We start from the raw sequence: 16,558 nt of genomic DNA, 5'->3' as shown, positions 1-16,558 counted from the left end.
TCAGTCTCCGAGCGAAGGTAATCTTCGACCCGTCTGGGAATTAAACGCGTAGACTCTGCTATCTAGAGGCAACTAACCTAATCGCTAGCCGCGGACGCTTGGGTCCCTTTCAAATGCCGGTCGTGCTTCTGGCTGCAGCGAACAATTTCTGCAGCCCGTATTCGGGGAAATGGATCGGAGAACCCGTCGGCGCGTTGTTTTTAGAACTTCGCACTTACAAAATGTTTCCCCGAACGCGCAATATAACTTGTTGCTTTTCATCGAAATCCTCTGTCAACGCCCGCAGCAAGCATTCCCCTTCTTAGCTATTTAGACTCGCTTTCGGGAGGACGACGGTTCAAATCCCCGCCTGATCTTCTAGATTTTGATTTTCCGCGATTTTCCTAATTCATTTAAAAGGGGACGTTTATGAAAAACTATTTAAAGATGCACCAAATCCACAATTTGAAGATGTAAAGTATTTTTCATGAAATAAAATTTGAACAATGCTTTATGTTAAAACGTTCACTTTTAACTTTCTTGGATTATAGACCTTTAACATTTTTATGGAATTTAAAAATTTTATGTTCAAAAAATGGTTCAAATGGCTCTGAGCACTATGGGACTTAACATCTATGGTCATCAGTCCCCTAGAACTTAGAACTACTTAAACCTAACTAACCTAAGGACATCACACAACACCCAGTCATCACGAGGGAGAGAAAATCCCTGACCCCGCCGGCAATCGAACCCGGGAACCCGGGCGTGGGATGCGAGAACGCTACCGCACGACCACGAGCTGCGGACTAAAAATTTTATATTCAAAAATAATATATGTATCTTTTCCAGAGAAAGTATTCCAGAGATTTCCTCAAAATTTCCTCTGTTTAATCTATTTGCAAATAGTATGTTTTTCACACGAGGTTTTCTGAATATATCGAATTGGAGAATTTTAACGTTTTTTATTTATAATTCTGTAAGTATAATATAATAATCATGAAAAATTCCAAGCTCTTTGCCAGATATCTCAGCTTACACTCAGCATTTCAAAATTTACTCTTGAAGCAATATTCATTGGGTTTATAGAAATAAGTGCTCAAAGTTTCGCAATTCTGGCCTTCATCGATTCTGGGAAAAGAGTACATAAAATTAAAAAAACGTAATTTTCAGGAAAAAAAAACCTGAGTCAAGGAATCGATGAATTTGAACGGATGTCTTGTGACGTCCGCCCAGACCAAACACAAAGAACTATATCAAAGAAAAAAGGCTCGGGTTCGATTCCTGGCTAGGTCGGAGATTTTCTCCGCTCAGGGACTGGGTGTTTTTTTTTGTTTTTTTTTGTTTGTTTGTGGTTTTAGGGCGCAGAACTTCTATGGTCATTAGCGCCCAAGACTGGGTGTTGTGTAGTCCTAATCTTCTTCATTTCATCCCAATCGACGCGCAAGTCGCCGTAGTGGCGTCAAATCGAAAGACTTGCACCCGGCGAACGGTCTACCCGACGGGAGGCCCTAGTCACACGACATTTACATTTATTTCTGGTTTCTTGTTTTCTGCCTTCTTTCCTTTACCAGATCTTTAACTGAGTTTTCAGCTGCAGAGATGCGCTGTGAATCTATTGTTCTCAAGACGTCCAGAGTGAAGAACCCATTCTCTCTAACATCTTCGTCCTCTCTACGTTCCCATAATTGAACACAAGAACTGCATCAAGAGTTGGAAATCTGACAACTGTAGCAGATGAAAATGCTGTTTTAGGGCCTCGTTTCCATATGAATCAATTTAGAAACTCATTTGGATTCTGGGTTTTACCACGAACACACATTTTTACAGCTTCAGGATCGTCAGAAACGTCCTGGATACAGTTTGGAAGCCTCTGGTTGTGAATGTAGAGGTTGTTATCCCTCTGAGCCCATAGATATTAACGTCAGCTCTTGCGGCACAGGTGACAATGGAATGTTCACCTGTTGACACCACATGGTAATATGTACTGAATGCTGCACTTTCTGACCGTGGCGTTATTGAATGATGAAAGAATCGAACGCTTGCGTAAATCTCCGTTAGTAGCATAAGGCAAAACAAGAACTGCTTCTTTACGAACAAATCACCTAGTTTGTAATTGTTTCTAACACAAGGAACGTAGATGTGATCTCTAAAACCAAAGAGTATATATCATAGCCTTCTAGAAGTATCCCGTGCAAGTTTTCTCGAAAGTGATCCGCGGAATCGTTGTTCACCGAGTTAGTAAAAATTTGTGGTAATGTCTTATGGGACCAAACTGCTGAGGTCATCGGTCCCTAGACCTACACACTACTTAATCTAACTTAAACTAACGTCACATCACACATTTAATTATTTCTGAGGCTTTTCGGATGCGATTTTATCATTGAAACCTGTTGGAACTTATTGTCCATGAGTTCTACTAATAAGCAAGAAATAAAGTGGAAATCGACATTTTCGGTCCATTTCATGAACGTACACCGTAATCTGACCTTGTGCTCCATCTCTAGTAACGGCCCAATTACATTCGCCATACATCGCTTTTTTATTCCCAGGGAAATTCTTAGCTCAAAACTTAGTGTTGATGTGATATGTCAAAAATGTTTGCTGAGTGATGGAATAAGGACTGCAAGTGACTGCAAGTGGAGGACGGTATTGTTGCCGATTGTTTTTGGAAAAATTGTTACATATTCTTGATGAATAAGAGATTCCGAGGCGCCACTCAGCTGGACTTAGTACCTGTACGGCGGAGTGGAGACGGAGTAACAACTAACTGACAGCACGGAGCCTACAGATGCTGTTGCTGTTCCGGAAGAAATTCTGTTCAGCCTTGTACAACGCCACTATTGGTTCTGTATTCATTCCTAACTGACGTATATATTTTATTGCGTTAGGCCAGATTAACTGAACTTAATATTGCTTGATTTTCATTAAAACATAGCTATTGCGACAGGATGCATCGACAGTACTATCACCGGAAGAATGTATTCGTACATCAGTGTTCAGCAGTCCTTCGGTTTTCTTTCGCACGGTGAGGGTATGCAAGGTGGTTCAGCAGCCCATATCTACCGGTTTTATGCATCCTGCAACGTGCGAGATTCTCATATTTTCTCGCTCACTATGCGCAAGCTATTGCTCATACAGAACAAAAATGAACAGGACTTTTTTTTATAGGAAATATAATGTAGTTAAATTTTGTACTGTGTGATATGTTTTCGCTGGAGGCCACGGTTTTCGAGTTATTGAAGAGAAACTTGTTTGAAGGTCAGTTTTGTATATTTTTCTTGAACAATCCGAAAAATATAGTCTCTAGCGAAAACGTATTCCAGTACGAAACTTAACTACATTAAATTTCCTACAAAAGGTCTTGTTCATTTTTTCTGTAGGCCTAATAGTTTTCATCTATAGAGCGACAGAATAAGACAAATTATCCCCGTGGTATCTGAAGGTATTGCGGGTTGCATAAAATCTACAGCTAGCGGCCGCTCTCTCATTCCATGTGAGTCACAGTGTGATGACGTAAGTACTATTAGTTGCAATGCAGTGCAGTTTCCTTTTTATTTAATGAATGTTGCGCAGAGTGAGAAGAGTTATTTAATCATTGACTATGGCGGACTACTCTTTCGACTGTTTCACATTTGGAAAGGCGGAATCATATTGAAACTCAGTCAGATCACTAATAGTGAAAATATAAGGGGATTTTTTTTTTTTTTAGATTGCTAATACGGTCTGTTCACCTGAGGTAAAGCACCAGGACTGATATTATAACGGGACTTTAGAGCTTGTAACGACACAGTTAAGTCAAGGCAGTACCGCACATTAAAAGACACTCACTTCTGAAACATAAAGGCAGAGCATAATTTCCATTCGTGTACTCGTTAATTTCAAATAACAATCTATAGTTTCAGGCATATGCGTCAATTTTCTGTAAATATAACAAGTAATACCATATGTTGGCAGGGTAAATAACTATTTATAGTTATTTGCATAAATTTGTCAATTTATGACTCGGCTGCTCAATATTTGCAGGTATTATTTTTGTGATCTACTGATTTCTAGGATTCTGGAAGGCATGACGTCAACAACTCTATGGTTTATCAAATTACGAAATAAATTGCAAAAAACCATCCAAGTGGCAATGTTAGGGTTCTTTATTACTGCCGGCCGAAGTGGCCGTGCGGTTAAAGGCGCTGCAGTCTGGAACCGCAAGACCGCTACGGTCGCAGGTTCGAATCCTGCCTCGGGCATGGATGTTTGTGATGTCCTTAGGTTAGTTAGGTTTAACTAGTTCTAAGTTCTAGGGGACTGATGACCTCAGCAGTTGAGTCCCATAGTGCTCAGAGCCATTTTTTTTTCTTTATTACTTGATAACTATTTTCGTGCCCAAGCTCATTACCAAATCATCCACTAAGCTATGCAACAACATAAATTACGACAGCCACATGCCTATACATTCGAGTTAAACACATCTTGTAAGTTAGTGTAGGGATTAATTCGTTCATCTTCAATTCCTTCAAAAGTTGAACCACACAGAAAATTGGAATATGTAATGAAGCGAAACAAAGAATATAAATAATTTTATTACGCACTAGTTAGGCAGAGACTTTATTCATCGCAACAGCATCGAGAGTAGTAGTCTGTAACAGTCTATCGTCTTTGTGATGTGTGCTCTGAGTGCAGCTGTGTGCGTTTGTGATGATCAACGAAAAGCACCTATGATGTGGCTATATATACGGAGAAGCCAGAACAAGACGTTGGCCACTATGAAGTAATTAACATAACACTGCAACGGAAAGAGTGATGGACAATATGAAAATTGTTTATCTGCCAATGAAGCACGAAGTCTACAGCAACAACGGAGCGAAGTCGCACTTGTTCGTAAAGTGCAGTTTCTCGATAACTTTTTTTGTTTACGTTCTGCAGTTCAAGAATGAAATACGGAGCAGACAACCTGTTCGTTTTATTAGCTGCTTTTACGATCCATCATCATAAAACATTTATGGCACTAAAGTACAACGTTCCTTTGCGAATGTAATTTAGTTTGCATGTGCGATTGTGTCAGTGGTTACCATATTTATTACGACTCTATGTAGCTACGCGATTCAGTCCTACAGCATGCTACATCATTAGTGAGCCCACGTCAACCTTCGAATATCGTAAATGTTTTCTTTCTTCCGAATTTCAAATTATCAGTACGCGCTCCTCAAAGTGAAGCATTTTTGCCTAGTGTACTTGAAATTTTGTTATAACGCGGCGTTGGGTAGTCCGAGGCATTCGCGGTCATATTTTTAATAAAGTAGAATAATTATATAGGAAATCTTGACTGCCTGGTTATAAGCTCGGTAACTGAAAGTTGGAATTCTGTGAATTCTATCGGTTAAACCAAATCAATCAGTAAAAATATGACACCCTCCGCATTCTAATGATTTCGTTGTCAATGGGGCTTTAAATTCTAAGTTCCCTTCCTTCTTCTTCTTCTTCTTCTTCTTCTTCTTCTCCTCTCTCTCTCTCTCTCTCTCTCTCTCTCTCTCTCTCTCTCTCTCTCTCCTCCCCCGCTCCCCCATTTTCTACAAACTCTAATTGCGCTAACAGCCTCCCGATGGGACGTATGTGTACTACGATGGCATACAGAAAAAACTGCACTATTTTTCTTGTGAACAATTATTTTATAACGGAATTCTATGGTTTGAGACAGTAGGAATTATCTCACTGTGATCTTTTCATAGAAAAAAGTTTAGCAGATAATATGCATAATGTTAAGATCGAAATCTACTTGACAGCTAAGACGGTGGCTGTGTGATGAGTTCTGCGTAAAGAAAGAGAAATTTATGCATATTTATAAAATGAAGCCCCTGCTGCGTTTTCTTCTTCTCCCTTTATGTGAAGGCTTATATCATTAACTACTGTAGGGATTTTGATAGAGTTCTCACTAATAGGTAGACTGATTCACGTGCACAGTTTTTTACATAATTTATTACCGTTACGCCAGATATATCGTCCGTCTGTACAGGGTCTCCATAAACCCCGCTATCATTTCAAAAAATCGTGGCTGGGACACTATTAGAGGCAGAGTATAGCGGTTTGTCATAAAGCGTTTCGCAGTTGTCAAAGTCTGTTTTTCCTTTGTCCTTTGTGGCAGATATGAATGGCGACAGACCAGAAAAAGGCGCAATGTGTCTTCTGGTAAGTAGAATCCGAATCTGTGACGTCAGTACTGCGATATTATCATCGCCATACTGGAGGGCACAACCGGCAAAAAGAAGCATAATAAGGTAATTCAAAAACGTTAAAGAGACATGCAGTGTCAAGGACCTTTCTTCCACCTACGTTTCCAAGCACGTGTTAAGAGACAGCGAGTTGCATTTTAATTCAGCCCCCATGAGGTCAATTCGCTGTGCGTCGTGCGAATTGCTATAAGCAAGATCAACTGTTGATAAAATGGATAGATCGTGAAGGTCCTGGTGCTCTCCCAATGTTTATCCTTCTTTTTGTGATGTTACTACTAGAACTACATGTACACACCGGTAGTCAATGATATTGCTCCCCTAATGCAGGAATCAATGAGGTAATTAGAACTATTGACGCTCCATTGATGATCCTGCACTGGTAGAAATCGAATGTCAATTTTCTGTTCTACGAGCGACGTGTGGAGCACCAATGTAAGCCTGGCACAACAGAAAAAATGAACTGTGAAAGCTGCTAGATACTTCACAACAAACGACGATGCTCTGTCTCTAATAGTTTCAACCTTGCAGTTTTTTTGAAATGGTAGAAGGGCTCTATGGATTGCCTGCAGATACTTAGTGCATCGAAGCCATGGCATGTCACTAGTACAGAATATTTTCTTTTAAAGGACCTCATCTTCGCCGTTGACTGTAGAAATTATTTATTTTAATATTGCAATTTCGGCCTTTGGGCTATTTTCAAGTTATACTGCAAAATCCTCTGACGTGTATACATGTCATCGTCAAAAATACACCTTTTCACAGTGTTAACCTCATTCACGTAAATCGTTACAAATCGATGTTCTAGTTCACTGTTTCCATGTGAAATAAGGTCGTTCGCGTGTGCTACTTCGCCGTTGTTTACTCTGAAACAGACTACGCGCTGTAGTTGTTTGTCTCCCAAGAATTCGCAAGGCTGCGACAGGCGTTGTAGAGAGACGCTTGGCTCAAATGGTTCAAATGGCTCTGACAAGGGGAAGGACGCAGACACGGCCAACCGATTCGGCTCAGATTTGGCAGGTCGCTTATGTACAACCTAAAACGTAGGAATGTAAGATATTTTGGGTCAACACACCCCCGCGTTTTTGAGAAAATCACCCCTAAAGGTTATGACGAGCGATCGACTCAAAATTGGCGGCATCGATAGATAATTGTAAATAGAGCATTTCTCATCATAAGTTATGAGGTCCGAAAACGCATACTTTTCCAGAAATAGAGGTAAGAAACTTTTACAACTGCCGCTTCTGTACCCACATGGTCAACGCTTTTCGCCGACAGCACCGATAGCGCAACGGCCAAGGTAACTGGCTGCGAATCTCGAAGAAACGTAGTGGATGTTATTCTTTTGGTTGGTATTTTTCCATATCTCAATTGATAGGGATAGGAGGGTTAATAAGGTAAGTAAATCAACAAGGAATGATAATAATAAGGTGGGCAAATAAATTTCTCAAACCTCTTGGGATAGTAAACAGCTAAAATGTTACTCCAGGTCACTTTACAATGGCTCTTCCAGTCACTGTTACGTGTCCTCACTTTTCTTCGAACAACTAGACGGATGGTACTTGTCATACAAACATTCGAAATAAATATACTCACAGCACCAAGAACATCTAATGAATGCAATCTTTAGACAGCTACACTGTTCCTTCTGTATGATATGACGAAGAGGCAACCGGGACAACATAACTCTCCCCACGTGCATTCTGTCCCGTGCCTCACTGTAAACAAGCGTCGCACGGTTGGCTATCTGTGATCCCTCATGAGGAATTCGCAGCACTCTTACTCGGAGTTGTTTTCATGGGACAAGGCTTAAAAGTTTGATACTTTACTAACTCACGGCGTTTGGGAAATTAGTTTGCGTATCTTATTATTGTCATTCCTTATTGATTTACTTACCTTATTAACCCTACTATCGCTATCAATTGGGATATGGAAAAACACAAACGAAAACAGTAACATCCGCTAGGTTTCTTCAGGATTCGAACCCGGGTTTTCCGACTCCCAGCCAGTTACGTTGACCGCTGCGCTATCGGCGCTGTCGACGACAGGCGTTGACCATGTGGTTACAGAGGCGGCAGTTGTAAAAGTTTCTTACCTCGATTTCTGGAAAAGTATACGTTTTCGGACCCCACACCTGATGATGAAAAATGCTCTATTTACAATTATCTATCGATCCCGCCAACTTTGAGTCGATCGCTCATCATAACTTTTAGGGGTGATTTTCTCAAAAACGCGGGGTGTTGACCCAAAATATCTTAGATTCCTTCGTTTATAGGTTGTGCATAAGCGACCTGCTAAATATGAGCCGAATCGGTTGGCCGTCTCTGAGGCCTTCCCCTTGTGAGCACTATGGGACTTAACGTCTGAGGCCGGCCGCGGTGGTCTAGCGGTTCTAGGCGCTCAGTCCGGAACCGCGAGACTGCTACGGTCGCAGGTTCGAATCCTGCCTCGGGCATGGATGTGTGTGATGTCCTTAGGTTAGTTAGGTTTAAGTAGTTCTAAGTTCTAGGTGACTGATGACCTGAGATGTTAAGTCCCATAGTGCTCAGAGCCATTTGAACCATTTTTTAACGTCTGAGGTCATCAGTCCCCTTAGAACTCCTCGCATCGTTGAGAAGTGAAGGCTGAATTAAAGGAAGACTGCAAATTTGAATGGCCCGACCGGGATTCGATCCCATGAGATCTCTGTTTCTACGCACGCAATTCACCGCTAGACGATCACGCCAGAATTTTATGATCTGAATATGACTGCTAGCAAAATCGAAAGCGGTCATATCATTTTATAAACTCATGTCTGGAAAATAAATGTTATATCAAACATTAAGACCCTTTCCCATACTCTCGACCGTATCCTTATAATGCTTAAGATTCATAAAAAAAACAGCTGACACAGAATAAACGTAGGCGACGCTATGTTGAAAAACAGTGCAGCAACGTCTGTTATATGTCGGCGGTGGACTTTCCCACTGTTTACGGTCTGTGACTGGTTATAGACGTAGGAGTATTACTCGTTACAAGGACTTACATACATGAATTTAATGTACGGTGCGGCACGATGAAGTGTCCGTAAATCTGAACGGACGTAAACAGAGAAAAAAACGGCAACAGGCTATATCCTAAATGGCGGAGATTTTTCGCTCTGGGTAGAAACTTAAGAGAAAGTGGGTCGCTGAAAGCACACAGAGCTGGCCGAAGTTGCCACCAAAGAACTGTTTGCAGAGCGATGACTTGATGAGATGGTGTTGGATGGTGCAGGGTAAGATTCGTTGATAATCGCCCGTCAAATTATCCGTGAAATGCACAACTGAAAGAATATATACCCAGCAATAACAAACGACGTGTACAAGCAATACTGTCAATTAATTCTGAACTCAAGAGTTCAGTTTTGTCAGTGGATCATCCATCGCTGAACTGCAATGCCGAACTTCGATCGTTTTGCTGAATAGTTGCTATGTCACTTTTTTATCGATATGTATACTGGAAGGCGGGCTTTCTCGGTGGTTATCACTGATGATATCTTATCGAGTTATCAAAAAGGGTTCAAATGGTCATAAGCACTATGGGACGTAACATCTGAGGTCATCAGTCCCCTAGACTTAGAACTACTCAAACCTAACTAACCTAAGGACATCGCACACATCCACGCCCGAGGTGGGATTAGAACTTACGACCGTAGCAGCAGCGCGGTTCCAGGCTGAAGCGCTTAGAACCGCTCGGTCACAGCGGCCGGCCTCGCGTTATCAGTCGTGTTGTCGCAACGTTTGGACGAATTTCCTATTCGTCATCTTCAGGCGAAGTCGGCTGATAACCCGAGAAGAGTTCACCAATTGTTGCTACGTAGTTCACGTCAATAAAAACTACCTGTTCATTTGTTACCACTAATTCCTTATGTCAAAGTACATAGTTTAGGATATTTCGTCTGTATAATTTGGTAATTTTGACTCTAAAGAGTTTTACACACATACATATAACCAATGTGTGTGTGTGTGTGTGTGTGTGTGTGTGTGTGTGTTCCACATCTCCTCCTAAATCACTGGGCCGATTTCCCCCAAACTTGGTACATGTCTAATTTACTGTCTGGACCAGCAACCTCCTATCGGGGTAGAAAGATAGGGAGCACGAGATTCTAATGACACGAACATTTCTGCGAATGAAACTTCCTGGCAGATTAAAACTGTGTGCCGGACCGAGACTCGAACTCGGGACCTTTGCCTTTCGCGGTGAAGTGCTCTTTCTTTCAGGAGTGCTAGTTCTGCAAGGTTCGCAGTAGAGCTTCTGTAAAGTTTGGAAGGTAGGAGACGAGGTACTGGCGGAATTAAAGCTGTGAGGACGGGGCGTGAGTCGTGCTTGGGTAGCTCATTGGTAGAGCACTTGCCCGCGAAAGGCAAAGGTCCCGAGTTCGAGTCTCGGTCCGGCATACAGTTTTAATCTGCCAGGAAGTTTCATATCAGCGCACACTCCGCTGCAGAGCGAAAATCTCATTCTGGATTTCTGCGAATGTTTGGGAGAGAGCTGCTCGTATTCAGATGTCAAATACAGAGAATACTCATAGGATGTATCGGATCAAAAACATTGAATAATCAGTGATTTTTCAACTGGAGAGAGCAAAAGAGAGAGAGAGAGAGAGAGAGAGAGAGAGAGAGAGAGAGAGAGAGAGAGAGAGAGGGGGGGGGGGGGAAGGAGGGATAGGGAAGGAGAGAGAACTGCTTTACATGTTTGACGGGAAGCACAGTCTAACAAGTTTGCAGCAATGAAGCAAAAAGCTGTCCAGCGCCACATAACTGCTTCGACAAAACGGCACTGCCCGAGTCGCCGGCAGCCTGTTGCGTCCTGCTGGTATTAGCTGGAGCGTGGCGTCTCCATCAGCGGACACGTGGAATCCAAAGCACTCGACACGTAGAGGCGAGCAGACCGGCTCCGCTTAGCGCATTCCTCGCCGCTTAATTTATTTGGGAGGCAGCCTCAGGTTGCTCCCTCGACTTGCCACATCGCCTGCCGCATTTGCCGCGCTGCAGACTCGAGGAGGGTCGCGTAAATTACGAGGTGTGGAGCCATCGTCCAGGCAGGGAAGGCGACCGCGTCTGTATTACTCTATCACGGCGTCTTCGAATCCTCCCGAGTCATGAATACATTTGCATTTACCAGACTGGTTCTACAAATCAGAAACGTGTGTTACACGCAGTAGCGAGTGTGATGATCAGTAGCAGCCGACAAAACTTTAATAAACCCTGGGTTCTTTCTCGACGTCTGAAGACGGGGGAAGAGAGACTGAAACTGGACTCGTCGTAAACTGCCGGCTACTGGCCTTCTGATCCGACAGAATATTATTTTTACGCTAGTCTGCTTTTATATCCAGGAAGTGTCGTCACGAGCTTCATTGCCATCCGTATCTACTGCCATCGGAAGGTGTGAGAAGCGTGGATGCTTTACAACATACGGAGCGAGGTGACAGGTTGGCTAAGACACTGAATGCGAATCACGCAACAACGAGGCTAAACTCCTTCACCAGCCATCTACAATGTAGGTTCTTGTCATTTCCGTAAATCGCATCATAAGATATTTGGTAAAGTTTAACAACAAACACCTACACATTCCTTGTCAACCGATGGTAGGTATACGTAGCCCATCACATCGATTTCGACAAGATTTTGTAGTCCACCTTTCCGTTTTATATCCCTAAAACTAGTTTCAGGTTAGTATTCCCAGCTTAAAATTGATTTCTCTTGTACTCGCTTGTCTTGGATACGGGAAGTAGAATTCAGTTGCACATTAGAAGATACTGTATTTCTCCCAAGTTCCCTATTCTTATATTTATTTGCTGTGGAACTGAGAGAACAGCTCGAAGATGATTCTTTGGAAGTTTGCTCTATTTTGGCTACAGGAGAACAAACTCATTCGGCAGGATGACGGTTAAAGAACCTTGCTGACCATCCACATTTAGTGGACGTGTATTGTTAAAAACCAATCTAATACGGTTTAGATCTGTCTGCGACATCCAAACTGATCGAATATTCCTGGGAATCTAAACACACAAATCATGCATGGTGGTCAATAGGAGTGTTTATAATTATGCGAGGACAAACTGTTCTAGTAAATTGAGGGCCGCTAAAGGATTGTAAAAGATCCTTAATTATTTCATTCCAATAAGATCTACTTCAGGGTTGTGGAGCTCAAGGAAGAAATGTTATTTCAATGTTATGCTCGTCAAAGAAGCTTGCACACTGTGTGTTGGTGTGTTATCGTGAAAGATGAACTCCTTCGCCGGCCGCTGTGGCCGAGCGGTTATAGGCGCTTCAGTCTGGAACCGCGCTGCTGCTAGGGTCGCAGGTTCGAATCCTGCCTCGGGCATGGATGTGTGTGACGTCCTTAGGTTAGTTAGGTTTAAGTAGTTCTAAGTTTAGGGGACTGATGACCTCAGATGTTAAGTCCCATAGTGCTTAGACCCATCTGAACCATTTTTGAACTCCCTCGTTGCTGGGTATGTTTTCTGAAGAACGCCATCTCAACAACCGTGAAATAAAATTTTGTCAGTTCTTGTGAAACGGACTTTGGTCTTTGTTCGTGCGAATTAATGAGTGCTATCGATAGGCAATGTCGAACTGATCCATATTTCTAGATTTTGACACCGTTCCTCACAACAGACTTCTAATCACATGACGTGCCTCTGGAGTATTGTCTCAGTTGTGCAACTGAATTCGTGATTTCCTATCAGATAGGTCACAGTACGTGGAAGTCGACGCAAAGTTATGTAGTAAAACAGAAGTGATATGGCGTTCCCCAAAGACGTTTTACAGACCCTCTACTGCTCTTAATCTCTATAAACGATTTTGGAGACAATTGGAGCTGCCCTCTTGGATTGTTTGGAAAATGAAACTGTCATTTTCCGTGTAGTAAAGTCATAAAACGATCAAAACCAACTGGAAAATAATTTAAACGATATATCTGTGTGGTACGAAAAATGTGAGATAACTTTGAGTACGAAAAAGTGTAGCTCATTCAACTGAGTACTAAAAGCAATCCATTAAATATCGTTTACACGATAAATCACACAAATCTAAAGGCTGTCACTTCAGCTCAGTACCTAGGAAGTACAATTACGAACAACTGAAATTGAAACATTCACACAGATAATGTTGTGGGGAAGGCAAACGAAAGACTATATTTTACTGAAAGAACATTCAGAAGATGCAACAGGATTGCTAAAGAGACTGCATACAGGACGCTTGTCCGTTCTTTGCAAGAATATTGCTGTGCGGTGTGGGAGCCTTACCAGAATGGATTGACGGCGGACGTAAAATAAGTCTAAAGAAGTGCAGCTGATTTTGTATTCTCGTGAAATAGGCGAGAGAGTATGACGAATATATTAAGTGAGTTGGGGTGGCAACAAATTAAAACAGTGGCGTTTTTCGTTTCAGCGAGATCCTTTCATGAAATTTCAATCATCAACTCCCGCCTCTTAATCTGAAAATAATTTACTGAAGCCAACCTACATAGGGAGAAATTATCATCGTAATAAGAAAAATCAGAGCTCGGATGGGAAGAGCTAAGTCTTCAAATTTTCCCACGCGCTGTTAGAGTGTGGGACGGCACAGAAGTGTTCTGAAGGTGGCTCGATGAACGCTCTGCCAAGCACCTAAGTGTGAACTGCAGAGTAGTCACGTAGATGTAGATGTTGACATATGCTGAGTGGACATAATACCCAAACAACATAAATACACTGTTTATTAAAAAGGCATGGAGGACTCTGTTGCTTTATTTCATCTCGCTTTTATCTCACCAGTGTCGTACATAACTTGGGTAGTGAGCACCGTAACCTTTTATGATTCACAGTGAACTATACCGGGCAGTAATTGAGGTGAATTAAAGAGAGAACATTTGGTTGTTTCCTTTATCTCAGGAGGACGATATCGAAATTCATAAATTTTTTATTTTTTCAAATTACTGTTAATGGAGGAGCTAATGCTATATTTATGCATTATCATTCTGAAGCAATGCATGCTCTTAAATAGGCAATAGTTGTATATAAGGAAAGGCATGATTCATTAATAGGCCTATGAAGTGATTTCCCCCTAAGCTATAGATAGAAACTCCGAAACCCCATGACAGCACCTCCCAAATTGTAGTTTATCCCTTCCATGCTTCACAGATTGGATTAGGCGTAAGTGGTCCAACGTGCTCTCCACGCAATTCACGAAAGAATGAACTATTAAAGTCTGGTGAATGTGTACTGGAAGTTCGACTCCTTCCTCTGTCGACAGCGAAAAAGTTACTGGATGTAATCAGAATACATGAAGAGAAACAAAAACGCTGTAAGGACCTTGCAAAAACTGTCTCAATCCTAAACAAAGCTACGCACAAACTCACTGAATTATCAATAAAAAGACACACATGAAAAAAGTCTTACATCACCTCGGTTCCGAGAGTTACGGAACCTGTACAGAAAATTGGACGAGGGATCAACATAAACATCATTTATGCCCTTTTTATTGCTCATGAAAACCACACATTGCATGTTGTATCATCACACAGCTAGACCTTCAGAGGTGGTGGTCCAGATTGCTGTACACACCGGTACCTCTAATACCCAGTAGAACGCCCTCCTGCATTGATGCATGCCTGTATTCGTCGTGGCATACTATCCACAAGTTCATCAAGGCACTGTTGGTCCACAATTTCCCACTCTTCAACGGCGATTCGGCGTAGATCCCTCAGAGTGGTTGGTGGGTCACGTCGTCCGTAAACAGCCCTTTTCAGTCTATCCCAGGTATGTTCGATAGGGCTCATGTGTGGAGAACATGCTGGCCACTCTATTCGAGCGATGTCGTTATCCTGAAGGAAGTCATTCACAAGACATGAACGATGGGATCGCGAATTGTCGTCCATGTAGACGAATATCTCACCAATACGTGCCGATATGGTTGCACTACCTGGTCAGAGGATGGTATTCACGTATCGTACAGCCGTTATGGCGTCTTCCATGACCACCAGTGGCGTACGTCTGCCCCACATAATGCCACTCGAAAACAGCAGGGAACCTCCACCTTGCTGCACTCGCTGGACAGTGTGTCTAAGGCGTTCAGCCTGACCATGTTACCTCCAAACACGTTTCCGACGATTGTCCGGTTGAAGGCACATGCGACACTCATCGGTGAAGAGAACGTGATGCCAATCCATAGCAGTCCTTTCGGCATGTTGTTGGGCCCATCTGTACCTCGCTGCATGGTGTCGTGGTTGCAAAGATGGACCTCGCCACGGACGTCGGGAGTGATGTTGCGCATCATGCAGCCTATTGCGCACAGCTCGAGTCGTAACACGACGTCCTGTGGCTGCACAGAAAGCATTATTGAACATGGTGGCATTGCTGTCACGGTTCCTCCTAGCTATAATCCGTAGGTAGTAGTCATGCACTGAAGCAGTAGCCCTCCATGTCCGAACATCATCGCTTTGGTTCACTCCGAGACGCCTGGACACTTCCCCTGTTGAGAGCCCTTCCTGGCACAATGTGGACGCGATCGAACCGTGGTATTGACTATCTAGGCATGGTTGAACTACAGATAACACGAGCCGTGTACCTGCTTCCTGGTGGAATGACTGGAACTGATCGGCTATCGGACCCCCTCACTCTAAAAGGCGCTGCTCATGCATGGTTGTTTACATCTTTGGGCCGGAACAGTCAAAGGGTCTGTGTCTGATACAATATCCACAGTCAACGTCTATCTTCAGAAGTTCTGGGAAGCGGGGTGTTGCAAAACTTTTTTTGATGTGGGTATATTTTTGTAATGTTTTCAGTATGAACATTGAGAACATCTTAGCAACACAAGCAGATCTCATCTGATGAGTATTTTATGAAATATCTCCAAGCTTTCAAAGAGCTGGAGGCAGTTAAAAAAAATACAGATTTTGGAAAATCGGTGGGAAAAGAATTATGACCATACCATACAGAAAAGTACTCTCTGCTTCAGTATTATTTGTGGGTATCCGTGCTTAATATCTTCGTAAGTTTAAGGTATCTTAGGCGAGTCCAGGTTACGTGACTATTCGGTATGTGCTACAGTGAGAGTGATATCGCGTGCCTGCACCAAAGTACACTATCAGGGGAGAAATCTCATCTTGAATTACACAGGCTATTGTACCTGAACGTTGGATAGAAAACCTCTGGTTGCAGCGTTCGGAATGTATAGATGGAAATATCAGTGACAATAAGAATTTGAGTGACGGCTGGTAGTGTGCTGCGACAGCTTAATGATTGAGGTGACGACTCGCGATATGCAGGAAATTTGTATTGGAGTTCCAGTCTGGCATAGATTTTTAACTGTCACTGCCCACTCATCACACTGCAGGTTCAGCGTACCCATCGGTTG

The sequence above is a fragment of the Schistocerca serialis genome, chromosome 6 (assembly GCF_023864345.2).
Source record: "Schistocerca serialis cubense isolate TAMUIC-IGC-003099 chromosome 6, iqSchSeri2.2, whole genome shotgun sequence".
NCBI lineage: Eukaryota > Metazoa > Arthropoda > Insecta > Orthoptera > Acrididae > Schistocerca > Schistocerca serialis.
The sequence above is the reverse complement of the archived record's forward strand: the minus strand, read 5'-3'. Positions refer to the sequence as shown.